This window comes from Anas acuta, chromosome Z (genome assembly GCF_963932015.1).
Source record: "Anas acuta chromosome Z, bAnaAcu1.1, whole genome shotgun sequence".
Classification (NCBI taxonomy): Eukaryota; Metazoa; Chordata; class Aves; order Anseriformes; family Anatidae; genus Anas; species Anas acuta.
In genome coordinates this window covers 6,275,358-6,293,824 of record NC_089017.1, presented here as the reverse complement: position 1 = coordinate 6,293,824, position 18,467 = coordinate 6,275,358, and the positions used below count along the sequence as shown (strand labels likewise).

The 18,467-nt window shown below is 42.8% G+C and overlaps 1 long non-coding RNA gene across 1 annotated transcript; it reads left to right on the top strand.

Moving 5' to 3' along the window:
• The first annotated feature begins 926 nt into the window (after positions 1-926).
• LOC137848494 (uncharacterized) lies at positions 927-18,117 on the top strand. The gene is made up of 3 exons (XR_011091389.1): positions 927-1,115; positions 16,889-17,023; positions 17,141-18,117. It is a non-coding gene; the product is annotated as an uncharacterized lncRNA (long non-coding RNA).
• Positions 18,118-18,467: the final 350 nt, after the last annotated feature.

Below are 18,467 nucleotides of genomic sequence, written 5' to 3'. Positions count from 1 at the left end.
TCATTTCGGCCAAGTTTTCATTCCAGAGATGGCTGCCGATTAGCCAAAATGTGACCCTGAAACACTACCGAGAGTTGCTTTGAACCAGGCTCCTGGAAGAACTGAAATGGGAAAGACAAAAGCACACCAGACTTTGCACCAAATTTTTCACTAACTTTTTAGGGACTGACAGCACCTGAGCCCACGCTATCTTGACATCAATATTGTGATGGTATCTGCATGTCCTTGTGTTTCATCCTTAGAGTTAGCCCAGCAGAGTTGGGTTCCTGGGCTTTGTGTGAGAAAAGAAACAATCGAGAAAGGAAACTAGACTCATGTACAGGTGAATCAGAAGCAGTGAAGGAAAGATACTGCCAAGTTATGCTTAGATTTTGAAAGTTGCTATAAATGCGTCATCTGATGTAATATTCTTCATTTAATTCAAGGCTACCGGTACATGTTGTAAATCCAAACATAGATACCTGTGAGCATAACTTCAAATACACCTGACTGCTTCACTTTCTAATGCTGCAAAGTTCAAGGCACATAGTCATAGTCCAAGGAAACATGAGTCAACCTGTAATTGTTTTCAGTCTCAGACCTGTAGGATAGCAGTAATCTGCTCTACATCTTCAGGTATCTTCTTGAATCTCTAGTTGCAGGTGCATGCATTTATTGGTCTTTAAGAGGTGGTTTAGTTCTAGCCATTCTCAAGGGGGCTTAAGCAGGGCATGTGATATTTCATCCAGAATGAAATGGATTCAGCAGAATCCTGAGCAAAACTGGTTTAAATGAACTCAAAAAATTCTGAGTTCCTTACTTGGACTGGATTGATTTTCCACCATTGAAGGGGCACATCTGTTCTGCTTTACACCTGATAGGAAGAATCTCACCTTTGCTGGTACAACTAACCCCTCAGGCAGGAAGAAGGACCAGAGCCCAGCTGGTGGAAATCAGATCAATAAAGGGGGATGGATACATTAGATCTTGGGGAGAGGTTTGGTGGGTAGATATAGTCCCAGCTGGATCAAGTAATGGCAGCTTTTTTGTTCTAGCTTTAAGGCCTGATGCTACTAGTAAAGGAGGCAAACACCTGTGATTTCAGGTTCTTCCTGAAGCATGTCTGAAAATTGAAGGTGAATTTATACTTTATATATGCATGGGTTGTAACCTCTCTTTTTTTGTGTTAAGTTCCTACTGCTTTGCCTCAAAAAAAAAAAAAAAAAAAAAAAAATCAGCTCTCTTCAGGTCTTGTTTTTTATGCTAGAGGCACAATGAGCTCCAGACAAATGACTACTTTATGGCTGTTTCTAAGAAGTTGGGTTTATGAGCACTGTTCCTTTGCATTTGATCACCTCGTGTTTGTAGGCCAATTAGAGAAGGGTCAAAGGATTGACATGTTTATGTACGTTCAGGATGCAAAATAACTGTGTGCTTTGAGCCGTGCTACTGCCTGTTTTGCTGGGCTCTGAGGGCAAAGCTGGGTGGAGGGGGAATTAATTGCTAACCAGTTATCTTATCTGAAAAGCTATTAAGTTAGGAGAAGAAGAGATTGGGTGATGGGCTGCTGGGGGAGATGACTGCTCGTCTCTGGGGTTTGTGAGCTTCCCCTTTTCCTAGGCAAAGGTATGGCAGATGAAATGCCTACAGGTAAGGTAGGCAAGGGCTCGTTCCGGGCAACTCGGAGCTATGTAGAGAGAGGCATCACTGCTACCGATGGGAAATCACAGCATCACGCAGGGAGCCAAAAGGTGGTGCTGTTACTGCAGGGAAGACGAATAAAAGGGGATACCAATATCTGCAGGAACGCCTGGAGACAGATAGGGAGCGGGGGAGAGTTAAGGGCTCACTGCTCCTTTCTCTGGGTATTGCAGTGCTTGTGGTCTGTCCTAATGAACTGGGTACCTGGAGCTCCGGGGCAGAGCTCAGCAAAGCAATAAAGTGTAGCACAAAAGTATGTCTGGAGGGAGGGGAAGGAAGAAAACGGATAAAGGAAATCTCAGGATTTTACCTTGTGAGATAATGGATAGAAAAAAAGATTGGAGAGAAGCAGCAGATGATGTTGTTTAGGGTTCCGCAGGGCAGAGGGTCCTTCATGCACTCTGCAAAGAGACAGTTGCAAAGTTGCTCAGAAGTCAGCTGCTGTTAAAGATAAATATAAATAAGGAAATAGAAACACAAAGGGTCCTCAACATTAAAAAAAAAAAAAAAAAAGGAAAAAAGGAAAAGCAGTGTGAATGTGGAGATACTTGGTTATTTGATGGGAAAGTGTGTGTCAGCAGGGTATAACCGAAATGTTCCTGAGATGGTCTCTGCTTTGGTCTTGACAAAGACATGTTGAATGGGACACTGACCTCTTCAGACCCCAAAAAAATCATATGTATCTTGTACAGTATTAATATTTAGGGACTGTGCAGGTGGTTTAGAGAAGAACTGGTGAATCAGCAGGAAAAAAACATTTCCTATGTCACCTCCTGTGACACATTTCCTCCAACTGAAACCTTCACATTGTGGCAGACAAGGTCTGCGTTTGAATTTCTGTTTCTGAAAAAGCCGTGGATTTTTGTCCAGCTTGGTAAAACCCCATGTGTGTCCTGCATCTTGTCTTTTGGGACGGGAATTTTCCCTGGCCACCACTGGGATAGTGAAATTTGCACAAATGAGATTTTAAATGCAGCCTTAGAGGTGTGTCAGAGGTGTCTTTAGACAACAGTGTGAATTTCAGTGTGAAGTTCAGTGTGCAGTATTGACTGTTGGTGAAGATGTTCACAGGTTACTTGAAGAAGCATGCAGGTAGCAAGCCCTACCACTATTGCTGTCTTGCCACGAGGTGCTGCAGTGACTGAGGCATTAGGCATGGCACTCTGCATCCTTGTTCTGCTAGGTCTCAGGTACAGCACTGTGAAATCCTGCAAGTGCGTGCCTGAACTGATGTGTCTCCTCTATACCTGCAACTACCAGCATTGCTAAAGAACCACAGTAATGTCTGTTAAATGAACTGGAAATACTGCTCAGAATACTGCTGAGCTATGCAAGACACCACCTGACCCTATTTTTTCTGTAGCTGCAGATTTATGGCATCAAGTGAAAACGCCCACCATGTTGTTCAACTCTGTGTAACTTCAAATGTAAGCTTTTACTATCCTTGCGCTTCTGCCCTGCTCATCCTCCATAACCTTTCCTTGTCACCCCCCGCCATCCCCAACAAGGAAGGGAAAAAGTCCAGTAAGTGCAGTGGATGACAAAGACAAAACAGAAAGGTGAGGGTTAAAGAGTTAAAAAGATAGGATGAGGAATCTGGATGGGGATGTCCCCAGCCAACAAGTCTCCCTTTACATTTTTTGTCCTAGCTGCCACTCATTTACAGTTTGCTCTGCATGTGTCCTAGTGCCTCTGCTGGGCTGTGTCCATCCAGCAGTTGAACTCTGTGCACTGCTGTATGTTCACACTCATTAGAGCTCCTAGAAAGCAGCTGCCATACAAACTTGTGTTTCCTTTGGGAGGTAGGGATCGGAAAGTTGCTGTATCTGCTCTCTGCTTAATGACACACAGCTCTAATTACTACCACCAGGAGTTAATCAGAGGCCTTAATGGGAAAGCAGCAGCATAGATCTGCAACCAAAGTCTCTAATCTGAAACAAGCCAAAGAGTAAATGAATGTATCAACCTGTCCCTATGACATAGGTGTCTTGTACCTGAACACAAGAAGTGGAAGTAAGAACAAAAGCCTCAAAGATAAGTCACTGTGTTCTGTTGTGTACCAGGGAGCTTGCATGTAGCTCAGGGTTCTTGCTGTGCAGTCGTCTTGTTTGTACTGGATGTTTCAACTTCTTATCACTAGTGTCTTAAAGCTTGTTTATTGAACTCCAGGTCAGTTTATTCAGGTTGAATGACTTTTCCACTGCGTGTTTTCATTTCAAGCACTGGGGGATGGGGAGGGGAGACATTTTATGTGCTGTTGTATGGCTCTTTCAGGAGGTTGATCTTGGGTCATTGGTTGAACTAGCAGACAAATGATAGGAGTGTCTGTTGTGGTCTCCTTTCCTTTTAATTTTATTATTATTTTTTTTTTTAACATCTGATTCTAATTTGTTCCTTATTCCCTTTTCTGCTTGAGTTGAGAGTTCTTGGTGAGGACAAAAGAGTCATATGTGGTTCCTAGAGAAGAGGCTTAGCCTACAGCACATCTTGCCACTGAGAGTGAGGGAAATGGTCTTGTGGTTTCAGCACAGAGTGGCAGAATTACATGACCAATGTTTCTTTCTTGGTGTTGCTGTATTTTTTTATTTTTTTATTTTTTATTTTGAGCAAATTGCTGTGGGGAATTCATTTATAGGGTATATTTGTGGTATCACAAAAAAGGCTGTGGCTTCAGTAGAAAGCAATTTGGGTTGCTTCTGTCTTCACTTCTTCTTGTGTAGGAGGCATTGGTGAATACAAAAGAGGAATGTGTGCGTTTCCTAGAGGATATTCTCTGACTGGGGATATCAAGTTGTAATAAATCTGAGTTTGCTGGGCAGTTCCCACACTGTCTTCTCATGCTTTCACAAGCACAAAGAACAGCTTCCAAAAGTCTCTGTACCAAACACTAGTGGAGCCTGGGCTGGCAGGTCAGGCTGTTTCCAAATGCACATCTGGAATGCAGAGACACTGACCTTTCAGTTAACCAGCAGCTTACAGATGTGTCTATTTATGAAAGAGAGAGAGATGTGGAAACTGTCATGTAAGCTGCTTCCTGTATTTCAGACTGTGGTAACAAATCATCTGTATGGTGCTTCAGAAAACTTTGCTGCAACAAGGACTGGGACCTAGATGAACTAAATGCAAATTAGCCCAAGAAAGCCCTCCTTGTCATGAAGTTAACATTATTACTACTGACTGGCAAGAAATGAGAAATAACAGAGGGGAGCAGGTCTGCCTTACAGTGGTGGAGTTACTGTGATACCCAAATCCGCTCACCTGGGTGTCCCAAATCCAAGTCCTATGAACTTTCTCACCAAGAGATAGATATTATTAATTTCCTCATCCACCTGATGAATATTCTGAACCTCTTTACAACTCTGAAGGATGCTTTTAGAGGCCTTTCAGTATGATGTATAGTGGATTTGAAGCATCTCCAGCCCCTCATGCCTGTGGTTTATTCTGCTTACCATGAAAAGAGGTGGTTTTGCTCTTGTGCAGATAAGGTTGACTGAAAGTGAACCTTTGCCTTGGAAGATATTGTGGTGTTCCCTGACTGTACCAGTTTGCTGTTCTGTACTCTTGCCTACTGTGGGCGAGGAACCTGAACCTAAGATATGAGTCCCTTGAGCAGAAGAACTGGAGCTGCCAGAGACATCAAGTTCCCATTTTCTGTTTTCAAAATGCCTTTCAACAACTTGTCGTTAAAGAAGCATGTTTACTATTCTGATAACTTCTTCAGTGGAAAAATAAACAGTCTGCTGTCTGCTTTAAACCTGGAGTACTGTGGAAAGCTCATAGGAGAAATGAAGAAGCTGTTAGAATTATTTTTATTTTTTTTTTGGAAGGTGGCGTTCCTTCATGTGGTGTGAAAATCTCAGCCCTCTTCAGTGTGGCATATCCATGGAAAAGATATTAGCTCTTTTGTTGTTGATGATGGGGGACTCCATCAACATGCTATTTGATATTTCTTCTAAAAATAGCATTTTGTGTGTATCCAAATGTAAAACAACTCTCCTGCATAAAATATTCTGGACTAAGTACTTTTCTCAATAGTTGGAAATCTGATAAGGGTACCAAAAATCAGTGAAATACTTTTGAGTCCTTGTAATCTATTTTTTTTCCTCTACAGAAATAACCTTATAATAGAAGATCACGAACAAGGTCTGGAGAGACATATTCAATACCTGAGTCTACCACAGACTCCTTCCATGGCACTGGTTGAGTCATTTGATCTTTTTTCCTGTCTGATTTACACAAACAGTTCCTCACGTCATTGAGTTATTGTGGTGATAAATGATACACGTCATTTTAGGAGGTGATGGGATTCTATAGCAACAAAAGCCAGATAAGCACTTGGTCTGTTGTTGTTTTTCTTTTGTTTTGTTTTTGTGGACTTTGCCATTACTCCTCAGTAGCTTTTCATGTTAATAAATGCTGTCTTCAAAAAGGGTCCGAGAGTGACCTGTAGTCACCGTAACTTGGTGGGTAAGGTGGCTTATTTTTGAGCAGGCTTGTTTATAGGAGGTGTTGGAGTTAAAGGACTAGTGTGATTTAACTGGGATTGCAGCTGTGTGTGTTGTGTGCTGTTCTGTTCAGTGAATAAAAGTCTTGTGGACACCAATACATCTCCTACCAAAAAAGCTTCCCTCTTTGGTTAGTGGGAGATGAGCATTTTCTGTACTGATTCAATAAAACTGACAATGCAATTCTACCTAATTTTTGGCTTCTTCCTTCCTATTTCTATAAAAGCTAAGACTTCCCTTTATCCAAGCATTCACTATTGTGGCTGTCACGTTAGTTCGTACCAGCACCTCCCATTCTCTGATGCTTCCTCTTGGCTGTCCAGCATAAACAGGGCATTATTAATTGCTTCAGTTGGCCTAAAAGGTGTAACTGCACTGAAATGATACTGACCTCATGAGAACTGTTTTTTTTGGTTGGTTGGTTGGTTGGTTTTTTGTTGTTTGTTTGTTTTTTTTTTCCTGATCTCTTTGGTGCCAGACAGGATAATTCTCATCATATTTACTATGCTTTGACTACCTGCCCAAACTTCATCTTTCTACTTATTTTGTGGTCTTTACCATGCACATTGTACATGAATTATTTTTAAGCAGCGCAAGGGGAGCAAAACATTGGTGTCATTTAAATTGATGCAAAACTTTTTGTGTTCCTTGCACTGGCCTCCAGATTGCTGTATACAAGTGTTGACTGTTGCTGACAATCCTGGTGTGTGTGTACTCCCAGAAATGCCCATATGTCTTGTTGGTTTTGGCTGAGGGCTCTTGGCAAACTGGTTGTTAAGGGGAGGTTTGGGGGTGGGGGGAAACAGATGTTTGGGGGTGTTGTTACCAAAATGACTATTAACACCCCAGAGATAATAACTGCCTCTAGAAGAATAAGTATGAACAGAAGTGAGATGCTCAGTTTTATACTTCAGAAATATCTCTTCCCCCCAATATTTGGCAAATGTTGAAACTTCTAAGAATGTTTCAACACATTCTTGCAACACTATTACTGAGTAATTCTGCAAACCAGCAACGATTGGATGACTGAATCATACTAGCATTAGAAAATGCAGCTTTTGGTTTAAAAAAAGAGAGAGAGAGAGAGAAATTAGGGGAGATAAATATGCCTTTTTGTTTCCTGCCCTATACTTTAATCTCGGGCAGTTCTTAAATTTCCAGTGTGCTGTGTTAAAGAGTGAAAGGCAGACAACTTCTGTAAGCTCCCACTTTCTTATTTTCCACTGACCTTTGTTCTGTCAGTGAGAACCAGGATATGCCATTTCATGAGGAGACAATTTTCTAAAGAAAGAGGTCAAGTGGGAATCAACTGTACTGAAAAAGAGCAATCCAGAATGGAGAACAACTTGTATGTTGGCAAGTTCCTTTGAAAAATGCTTTGGTACTTGTCAGAAACAGGACGTTTTGGCAGTGGCAGAACTTCAGAGGAAGGGAAGGAGGGAAATACTAAAGTTTACAGAGGTGCACATGATAACTTTATTGCTCTACTGTTGAGTTCCAGCACAGCATCAACGTATTAGGCTCAGTCCAGATATAAACTGTATCTGCTAGCTTCAGGCTTCCTCAAAGTCTGCTGGGAAAATTTGCCTAGTTCCAGCATGACGAAATTATTTGATCTCTCTCTTTGCCTTTTTCAATAACCTTCATCTTGGTCTTATTTATTGAGAATCATGTAACTGCAGGTGCATGGTTCAAAGCAATTTTCCAGGTGACTTTATTTTGGGATCCTTTTTATCTGATGACCAGCAATTCTAGTCTAGGTCTGAGAGCTTCTGTCAGAACTGTTAGCCCTATGAAGGGTTTAAATTTTCAGAAGTCAGCATTTCCTAACTGGGAATTTCTTTGAGAAAACTTGCAGCTGGTACTGCTCAGATCATAGTATGTGAAATGAAACAGAGGGAAACTTAAGGCATTTCATCCTAGTCTTCTTGTCTCTAATCATTTGTGTTCCGGATGTGGGACTTTGAGAAACATTAAGTCTGGTATAGCAGGCAATAAAATGAGAAAGTTGGCAGCACTGAATGGGACAGTCTTTAAGTTTCTGAAGTCACATCTTCTTGGCCAGTAGTTGTGAGATTGCAGTCAAAACATTAAACTAGAGGCTGCAATGATTCTCATACAACTGGAGTGAGAACAGTTATGATGCCACTTCTGCACTTGCCTCTGAAGGTCTTCCAATTCTTTTCCTGGCAATGTTCTTCCTTTTTTTTTTTTTTTTTTTTTTCCTTCCTCCCTTAAGGAGGCTACTGCCTGTAAATATGGTTTCTATCAGAGTCCTAAAAAAGAACAAGGTGAAGGGTACACTATACCTCCATATCTCTGTTTCCTACTGAAATGAGAAGGACAGATGATGCTGACTACTTAGATTTTGGAGGAGTTCTAAAAAGGGCACTGCTAATTATGGATTATGTGTGACCGTTTGCTGCAATGGGAGTTGCGAGCAGGGTGGGTAAGAATTTTGCTTTCAGCTTTGGTCTCTGATGGAAGTAGTTTCCTAGAATAGAGTTGTTTCCTGAAAACCTTGTGTTGATACAGGGCTGAGAACCCTGGGAAACAACCTTCCTCACTTCTTGGTCAACTCTATTCTAGAAATGCCAAATGTTTCACGTATAACATTTTATTTACACACAGATGCATCAAGATCTATAACTGGTCAGGATAATAGTCTTTCCAACCATTTATTCTTTTCATCAATGACCAGTAACAGTTTCTTTAGGGAAAATTTAATAAGGCAAGCCTAAAATGAAAAGTCCATTGCTATATTCTTCTGGCTCCAGTGGTGTAGTACTTCAGAGCTTTCTGAGCTAGAGAAGGTGTCTATGTCTTTAGAAACTCCTGATGATTTTTTTCCATAGATTCATTAAACATGCTCTTGAATCCAGCCAAAACATTAAGAGTTCCCATTACAGTGACATTTCAGTTTAAATAGACTTTGTGTGAAGATAGCTCCTTTTGTTCACTTTGAAGCTGCCTCTTTCTCTACTAATTTCTAGCTAGATTCTTTTCCTCTTTTAACACTCACTTGCTCAGGGCTGTGAAGGCATTTTACTGTTCCACATGAGTCAGCTCCACTAAGCCTTATCAGCCACCTTACCAGATTGCACTTTCCTACCTATAAACAAATCTTGGAGACCCACCTGAATATCTTCTTTCCCTGAGGAAACTTGTTTATTTTCCAACACTTTTCCCAAATGTAGGAATGTGAGGACTTTACCTCTTATGCAAGGAATTTTTTTTGTTTCCATAGGCTGAGTGACACTGTCAAGTCTTTTGTAAAACCATAGCTTGCACTTATGCTGTCCGAAAACTGCTTCTCAGACCATGATGGTTGTAGTGACAATGTGAATACAGACATTATTTGCTTTCTGTTGAGAATAAGATATTTAATAGTCCTTTTCTGAGAGGCAGTATAGAGAAGGCAGATCAGGCCATGCTGAGCCTTCCTTTCTACCCTAGGTAGATAGAACCACAGAATATCCTGAGTTGGAAGGGACCCACAAAGATCATCAAGTCCAGCTCCTGACTCTACCAGAACCACCCCAAAATCAAACATGTCTGAGAGCATTGCCCAAACACTTATTGAACTTCGGCAGACTCAGTGCCATGGCCACTGTTTTGGGGAGCCTATTCAGTGCCCAACTACCCTTGAGAAGAAGAACCTTCTGATGTCCAGCCTGAACCTCCGTTGTCACAGCTCTATGGCATTCCCTCTGGCCCTATCACTGTCACAAGAGATCAGCACTTGCTCCTCTGCTCCCCTTCTGAAGAAGCTGTAGGCTGCCATGAGGCCTCCCCTCAGCTGAGGCTCTAAGCTGAAGAGGAGCTCTTTACTACCTTTGGTTCTAAATGATGGCAGAGTTCTCAGCACACCCATCTGATTTTGGCCCCAGGAGGAGCTTGATCACTGTGTAGCTGTGTGAGGCAGGTGAGGGACACCACGAGCTCCTGCTGCTTGACCTCCTCCAGCTGGAGGAGATGCTTGGGCTTGAGGAAGGTGTTAGGGGGCCAGCTCCGGCCCAGGGTTTTTGGGCAGTGTACTGAGGGCAGAGTTCAAGTGCTGGCCAGTTTCAGTGCTGCTGTCTCCTTGCTCTGCCAGGTTTGAAGCTGTCTTGTTACCCAAGGTGGGAAGCACTTGGGGAGCCATGGACTATCCAACAGGCTGCTGAGACTTGTCCTCCCACCAATGTAGCCCGTTGTCTGGACAAAGGAAGCTCTCACAGAGGTCTGCATGGAGGAGCAGACCACAGCTGGAAGCTTTTCAGCTCCACTGTTGGGATTGGATCCTCAATGACAGTCCTGAGGTGGTTGGGGACCAACAGGGCCTGCAGGCACTGGGAGCCTGCCCAGTTTCCCTGTACTTCTCTTGGCACTGAGGGCAGAATCTGTGTGTCTACCATTTGCAGAACTGCCATCACTTTCCTTGGTCTGGACCAAAGCTGGTCTTGGTGCTTTTTTGGCCAGGCTGGGAAGTGTTGCAGGGGCCACAGACAATCTAAGAGGCCACAGCAGCTCCTCGTTATGGCAAGGCAGCCTCCTCTCCTTGTGAAGGATGTTCTTGCCCATGATGTTCCCACATGCTGGTGGCCAGAAGGAGGAACATATCATAGTGGGCTGTTCTTCAGCTCCACTTACCTGATTTGGGGGTCTGAAGATGAGTCCTGGAGACAATCAGGACTTGCAGGTACTGGTCCTGTCCAGGGAGCCTGCTTGGTTTTCCTGCAGAGCTGTCAATTTCAGGCATCTTGCCACTGTGCATAGAGGACAATGCCTGGGGCTCCTTTCCTGATTTCAGCAAGGATAGAGTTAATTTTCTTCTGAGTACCTGGTATTGTGCTGAGTTTTGGATTTAAGATGAGAATAATGCTGATATCACACCAATATTTTAGTTGTTATAGAGCAGTGCTTGCACTTAGTCAATGGTTTCTCAGGGTCCTGTCAGCAAGGAAGCTGGGGGTGCACCAGGAGCCGTGAGGGGACAGAACCAGGACAGCTGACCCAGACTGGACAAAGGGATGTCCCAGACAGTAGTCTCATGCTGAACAGTAAAACTAGGGGAGCTGGCTAGAGGGGGCTGCTGTTGCTCAGGGACTGGCTGTGATTCAGTCACCAGGTGGTGAGCACTTGCATTGTGCCTCATTAGTTTTGTATATTTTAATATTTTTCCCCCCTTTTTTTTTTTTTTTTTTTTCCTATTAGGCTGTTTTTATCTCATCCCACAAGTTTATCTTTTTCCAGTTCTCTCCCCAATCCCATTGGTGGAGGAGTGTGTGTGAGTGAACGGGCAGGCAGCTCAGCACCACACATCTGGTTAAAGCACAACATTCCTGTTGGTGCCTGACATGAAGGCACGAAGGGTTGTGATAACAACAGATCTGACCAGAGGATGTTAAAACAAACTTGTTATATGCATTATATTAGTTTAATAGTTGCTGGTCACAATATTGGTTTATTCATTCACAGTGTTGTTTTATTTGCTCTCAGGTTTGTTTGTCTTAATACTTTTCTTGTTGTTTATCAACTCTAAGATCTGGCCTAATGGCTTTGCCAGTCTGTACAGCATGCACTCATGTTACACCCACTGTGAACTTAATCTGGTATTTGTACTCAGTATTGCCATCACCTTTAGGCAGGAACCTTCCCATGAAAACTATTAAGTACACTGTTTACCTGTTCTCCTCTGAGTAAGTTACAATAGCTCTTGATAGTTTTGAATATTGGGATGTTCAAATGAGCATGATCCTGCTGCTATGTCTCCTGTATGTGTCTCCATATTTGTCTAAGGTCAAACTACTGCTTAAGAATTCCACCCAAAGACGTGCCCTGAGGCAGGGTGGTTATGGTGGCAAGGTGTGTGGGAGGATGTGTGGAGGTATCTACCATGGTTATCACTTCTGATGGTTTTGGAATTCACCACTGAACTTGATCCTAAAAACTTTAAAAATGTATGCCCCTGTTCTGGCAATGCCAGAGATTTACAGCTCACTCATTATACTGTGTTGGGGTCTGGCCTGCACCTATCGAAGAGCACTATTCAATTCTATTCAGCACCCTCAAGACGAAGAAAATCCCTCTGGAGCTGATCCAGCTCCTGTAACAGATGCTGCAGCTAAATCAGAGAACCAGCTCATGTTGGTATCAGCCAATCCTACAGTAAAGAAGAAACACTGGATGTAGAAATCAACTCATCTAGTACGGGAAAAAACTTCTACCAAGAAGGGAAAAGAGGAATAAGTGGGTAAGATTGGCTACTCTGAAGTAGGGCCATCACGAGAACTGTGAGGAAGAGGCAGAAGTGACGAACGAGGCAGTATCCCATTGATCCCTGCCACTGAGTAAGCTGTGAGGCACACACAAGTATTTCAGCTATCATCCAGGTAGGCATGTTGTCACCTGGCTGTTCCCATGCTGGGATAATGGGGCCAGTAGCCTGGAATTAGCTGGGGGGGGAAAGCAAGTAGCTGGGATCCCTCTCTAGGAAGGGGGTATTGACAAAGCGATGGGAAAATGGGCAAGCCTTCAGCCTCTGGCGGTGAATTCTGTGAGATGTAAAGGAAATGTATCCCTTCAAGGAAGATGCTGCATGTCACCCAGGCAAGTGGACCACCATGGAGGGGGGAGGGTATCCAGTACCTGAGGAAATTAGCTGTGCTGGAGGTGATTTGTGGTGACTTGGACTATGACCAGTTATCCAAAGGTCCAGATGAAGTCAAGTGCACATAACTCATGTGGCAGAAGTTTGCACAGCACATACCATCATTATAAGCCAACACATTGGCAGTAATGACCTGGAAATACAGTGGATGAATTGTCTGGTCAATTTTGTCAGTACAAAGAAAGTCTCTCTTCTTCCCTATGGGCCTGTGTCTTGGTGTGGAGAAACTGGTTCAGCAGCTCGAAGGGAGAATATCTTCCCCCTTACCTATACAAACCAGTACCTCAGTTATTAGTGTAAGCATTCCTGCTCAAGTGTGTACACACCACGTGCCACCCTGTGGTTTTACTTGCATGACCACAGGGAGGATGTGAGGAACTTGGATGGAAATTACCTTGACCCTACAAGCATGAGTACCAGAGGAAAAACAATAGCAAAGGGATTCTGCCAGGAATATACTCCAGTTTCCAGTGGGTAGTTACCCAGACAGAGTAGAAGGGCTGATTTTGCTTCTGATCTTAATGAAGGGACATCTGATTCACATTTCTGAGAAGTGAGTAATGAATACTATGACCAGGACAAAAGAGGTCTTGCCTCCAGCCAAGTGGAGGAAAGGGACAACTGGGCTTATTGGACTGTGCGGATTTGATGGCCTGTCCCATTGGACCCACCAATGCACAGAGTATCCTAATGTCATCAGGCTATAAAAAGAGTTTCGATTCTATTGCTGGTGTGATGGGTTATCCCTACAGTTTACTGTATTGGAGGATGAAGTGAACCTAACAGGGAATAAGGGGCAAAAATGCCTCATTGCACCAGGCCCAGAGGCTCCAAGCATCCTTGGCATAGACTACCTTAGGAGAGGGTAATTCAAAGATCCAAAGGAGTACTGGTGGTGGGCTTTTGGCATAGCCGCCTTGGAGAAGGAGGGCATTAAACAGCTCTCTGCCTTGTCCAGTGTCTCAAAGGACCCTTCTGTCATGGGGTTTCTGAGGATCAAAGAGCAGCAGGTGCCAATTGCTACCACAGCTGTGCACAGGCACTGATATTGCAGTGATATTCCTTGATTACTATCCTTGAGCTGACTGTGCTGACTGGAGAACCAGGGAGTGATTAGCCAGACGTACTCACCCTTTAATAGTCCTATTTGGCCATTAAAAACGTCTAATGGGGAATGAAGGCTACCAGTGGACTATTGTGGCCTGAATGAGTTCATGCCAACAATGACTGCCATGTCAGACATGCTAGAACTTCAGTATGACCTGGAATCAAAGTCAGCCAAGAGATACACCACAACTGATATCAGTAATACTTTTTTCTCCATCCTTTTGGCAGCAGTTTGCAGGACACAGTTTCCTTTCCCTTGGAGGGACATCTAGTACACTTGGAATAGACTTCCTAAAGGGAGAAAACGCAGTGTACTATTTGTCATAGACTGATCCAGACTGTATTGTAATGGGGAAATTCATGAAGATCTGCAGTACATAGACATTTTGTGGGGCAACACAGCAGAAGAACTTTTTGAGAAAGTGAAGACAATAATCCAAATTCTCCTGAAAGCTGGTTTTGCTATAAGTCAAACTGGATACTCAATGGAAGGGTCCCTTCTAGTTGCACTGATCACACAATGGGCTTAAATAGGAAACCCCAGTTGCCTAGGAGTCTTCATAGTCATTAAGGACTGGTCAGAGGTCAAGGACTTCATAATATCACCAGAGGAGGATGTGATGCATGCTGAAGAGGCCTTCTGTATAATAAATTACCAGGAAATGGGAAGCAATATGCCCTGTTCATGGTTGGTGCTGTCATATTGTGAGAAAGCATCAGAGTTGGAAGGCTGCTCTGTGTAGTCCTACACAAGCTGCAGAAACTGCTGAAGGAGAAGAAACTGCTGAAGAACTTGCAAAAGTGAAGGCTGTCCACCTGTATTTAGATATTGTTGAACAGGAAAAGTGGCCACTGCTCTGTCTCTGTGCTGACTCATGAATGGTGGCAAATGTCCTGTGGCGGTGGTTACAGTAACAGAAGCAGAGCAATTGATGGCCCAAAGGCAAACCCGTCTGGGCTGCCACATGGTGCAAATATATTGCTGCCTGGGTAGAGAATCTGGTTGTACACGTACACCGTGTAGATGATCATGTACCAAACTGTCAAACCACTGAAGAACATCAAAACAACCAGCAAGTGGATCAGGCTGCTCAGATTGAAATGGCTCAGGTGAACCTAGACTGGCAGCATAAGGGTGAATCATCTATAGCTCGATGGGCCCATGAACCTCAGACCACCAAGGAAGATATGCAACGTATAGGTAGGTTCATGATCAAGGGATGGACCTGACCATGGACAATACCACACAGGTTGTCCATAATTGTGAAAAATGTGCTGCAATTAAGCCAAGCAGTTAAAGCCTCTCTGGTACAGAGAATGGTGGCTGAAATCTAAATACAGGGAGGCCTGGCAGATTGATTATGTCATGCTCACACAAACCTGCCAGGGCAAGTGCCATGTGCTTACAATGGCAGAAGCAACCATTGGATAGCTGGAAATATATCCTGTGCTCCATACTATTGCCTGGAACATTATCCTGGGCCTTGAAAACAAGAGCTATGTTGATATGGTACTCTGGAAAGAATGGAGTCAGGTAATGGGACTGATTTCCAAAACGACCTCATAGGCACATGGGCCAAAGAATGTGGCATTAGGGGATGTGGTATACTCACTCATCATGCATCAGCCTCTGGGAAAACTGAACAATATAATGGACTGTTAAACTCTGCTAACTTGATTGCTTCATAGTCACTATGCCCAAGGTGGCCCCCATTTGCCACTTCACCTGTGAGATCTTTTCTGTTTACAAGCAACAAATCTAGGAGGGAACCTTTACTGGTCATCTCCCTTAGTACCTGTACCAAGAAGTTATCATCAAGGTGTTTTAGGAATCTCATGGACCTGTTTGTATCATATTGTAGTACTCCCAGTTCATATCTGGCAGGTTGAAGTCATCCATAAGGACAAGGCAGCTGGTTTAGAGGTATCTCTTAGTTTAAGAATAATTCAATAATGTTATCATCTTGGTTTAGTGTCCTATAGTAGACAACCACCATGACATCCACTTTATTTGCTTGGTCCTTAATCCTTACCTAGAGGTTCTCAACTGTGTCATACCCAACTGCTAGCTCCACGACAGTCCAGAACCTCAGCTACGTACAGCTCTACAGTGTTCAGCTAGCATCTTGAAAAACACCTTTATGCCACACCTGGAGGAATGCAACATATAATCCTAACTTCATGTGGTAAGAGCAACACTCTGGGCTACAACACAGCCTTTACAGCATTCTGGATGCTTAAGCAACTCTCCTTTTTCATCCTTCTTTCCCTTCTAACTCCACACTACGCCAACTGGTTGTTTTAGGGCAATGGAAAAACCGTATGTTGCCTGAAGGAGAGCAACAGTTTTGAAAGTCAACAGGTTAACTTACTTTAGAGAGGACTAATCCAAATCTTTGTGAATTTAAGTGGCTCTGGACCACTTGGCAGTGGTTTTAAGTCTTTGTCTTTGCACAGTTTTAGAAAGAGTTGTTACGCAGTGCTGGGCATAGGGGTGTATGCAGATTGCTCTCTTGGAGTGCCCCTTGCAGTTGGCCTGCAGAACTGAACTTACCTTCAATTCCTATGGGTTTGGACCAGGTAGATTGGAGCGCTTAACCTATCAAATGAAAAAAAAAAAAAAAAAAGGAGTGGGGTGAAGGGAGTTTCATACAATGGGATTGCTGCTTAAAGAAATGCTTGTCAAACTGTCTGTGTGTATTGGTGGCACTGTTTCATGGTGTGTTTGTGCTTAACCCTGTGTCTTCATAAATACTATGGTATGGCTCTGAACTGTAAGTCTTGTATCGTTGCACTCTTATTTTTAATTCCAGTCCTTTGCTATGTTAACAATTTTTAAAAATGTCCATTTATGATTCTGTGTATTTTCATAACAGCAATAATTAAATGAAGGAATAAATCTAAGCTCCAACAATTGTGTTCTTCTAAAGCTCTTTTCTTCCAGGCTCCTCAGCCAGTTCTCCCTGGACACTGGGCTGGGGTCTCCTTGTGCTGCTGTATATGAGGAGGCAAAGAGCAGCTCCACACTGATGCCAGCACAAAAGGAAGGAGAAAGCGGGGCCAAGATTCACTCCTTCAGGTCCAGAAGTCTTGACTTCATTTCCTTTTGCTTTTTATCTCTGCACACTATTGGAAGGGTTTTATATAATAATGCTAAGCAAAATAAAGTGTGGTATCTGGAAATCTGTTTTTACAGGGAAATCTGGCATACAGAGGTTCTTTCCTTTGACAGGACTACTTCTCTGAGGCTTCCCACATACAATATTTGAAAGATTAAGCAGTCTGACATGCCAGGTCATCATCATTTCCTTTCTGGACTCGTGGTTGCTACAGCCTTGATGCAGCTTGATGCTTTCCAAATAGAAGCAGGAGTTTCTTTGTGGATGTTTACCCATGCTACTCACAGCACAATTGCTTATCGTCATGCAGTTCAGTCCCTGTCAATGATCTCTGCTTTGCCAAGAGGTTTTGCTTAGAAAAGAAGTTCCAATAGTTTTACTGGTCACACTTTACATCAGTGTAATAACAAAACAGCATCTCTAACATTTTTATGTCATCATATATTAAAATATATATGTATTTCAACAAACAATAGTTAAAATCACAAACACAAAGCATAAAACATCATTGGGAAATGAGTGAGTAGGGGATCACTGAAGTGGGAATTCATTTCTCAAACAGAAAAATTGAGTCCATGAGAACTTGTAGTTTTCCCTAGCCACATAGAAGGTTGTATTGCTGAGAACAAGACTCACTTCTCTGGAATTTCTGCTCAGTGTTTCAGCTCAAAACTGTTTGTTAAAAAGCAAACCAAATGCACAATGTGGAGCAACTCATCAGCTGGGGACAGATCTGACATAGATGCTCAAGACTGCACATTATGCATCTGTAACATCTTCCAGTCTTGCTGGCAGGAGAAAGAAAAGAGCACTAATTCTGATTTGTTTATGCTTGCTCTGGCTGTTTTGAATTATTGATATGTCCCTTGAAACTGTCTCTGATCATTTCCCATTGAGCACAGAGGCATGTACTGGTAAGCAGAGACCTGGCCTTGCTGCTGGACTTTCTCCTGCTGAACTCAGCATACAAGCTGTTCATAGCAGTAACAGATGTTTCTGCTTTTTAAGGTCTGTGGGAACCTCAGTCAACTTTTTTTTTTTTTTTTTTTTTTTTTTTTTTTTCCCCCGTTTCCTTGTAGGAATAAATGCCAGTATAGCCAAGATCCAAAAAGTTTGACCTTGGCTTTATGTTATTATTGGAAAGGATTGCAACTGGATATCCTATTGTCCATTCTCAAGCAATAATTCGATAGTTATTAATGCTGTATTTGCTTTTTCATGCATAGTTTCTGTGTGTTTGTTACTTAGCTACTTCCTGGCAATAAATAGACGAACACATAATCACTGTTGCCTCCAATGGAAGGGGGTCTGGGAGATTCATCTTACTTTGAAAGCATCAGACAAGCTAAAAGTAAGCTTGTTAGTAACTGAAACAACCTATTCTCTTTATCTGGTCAGTGCTGT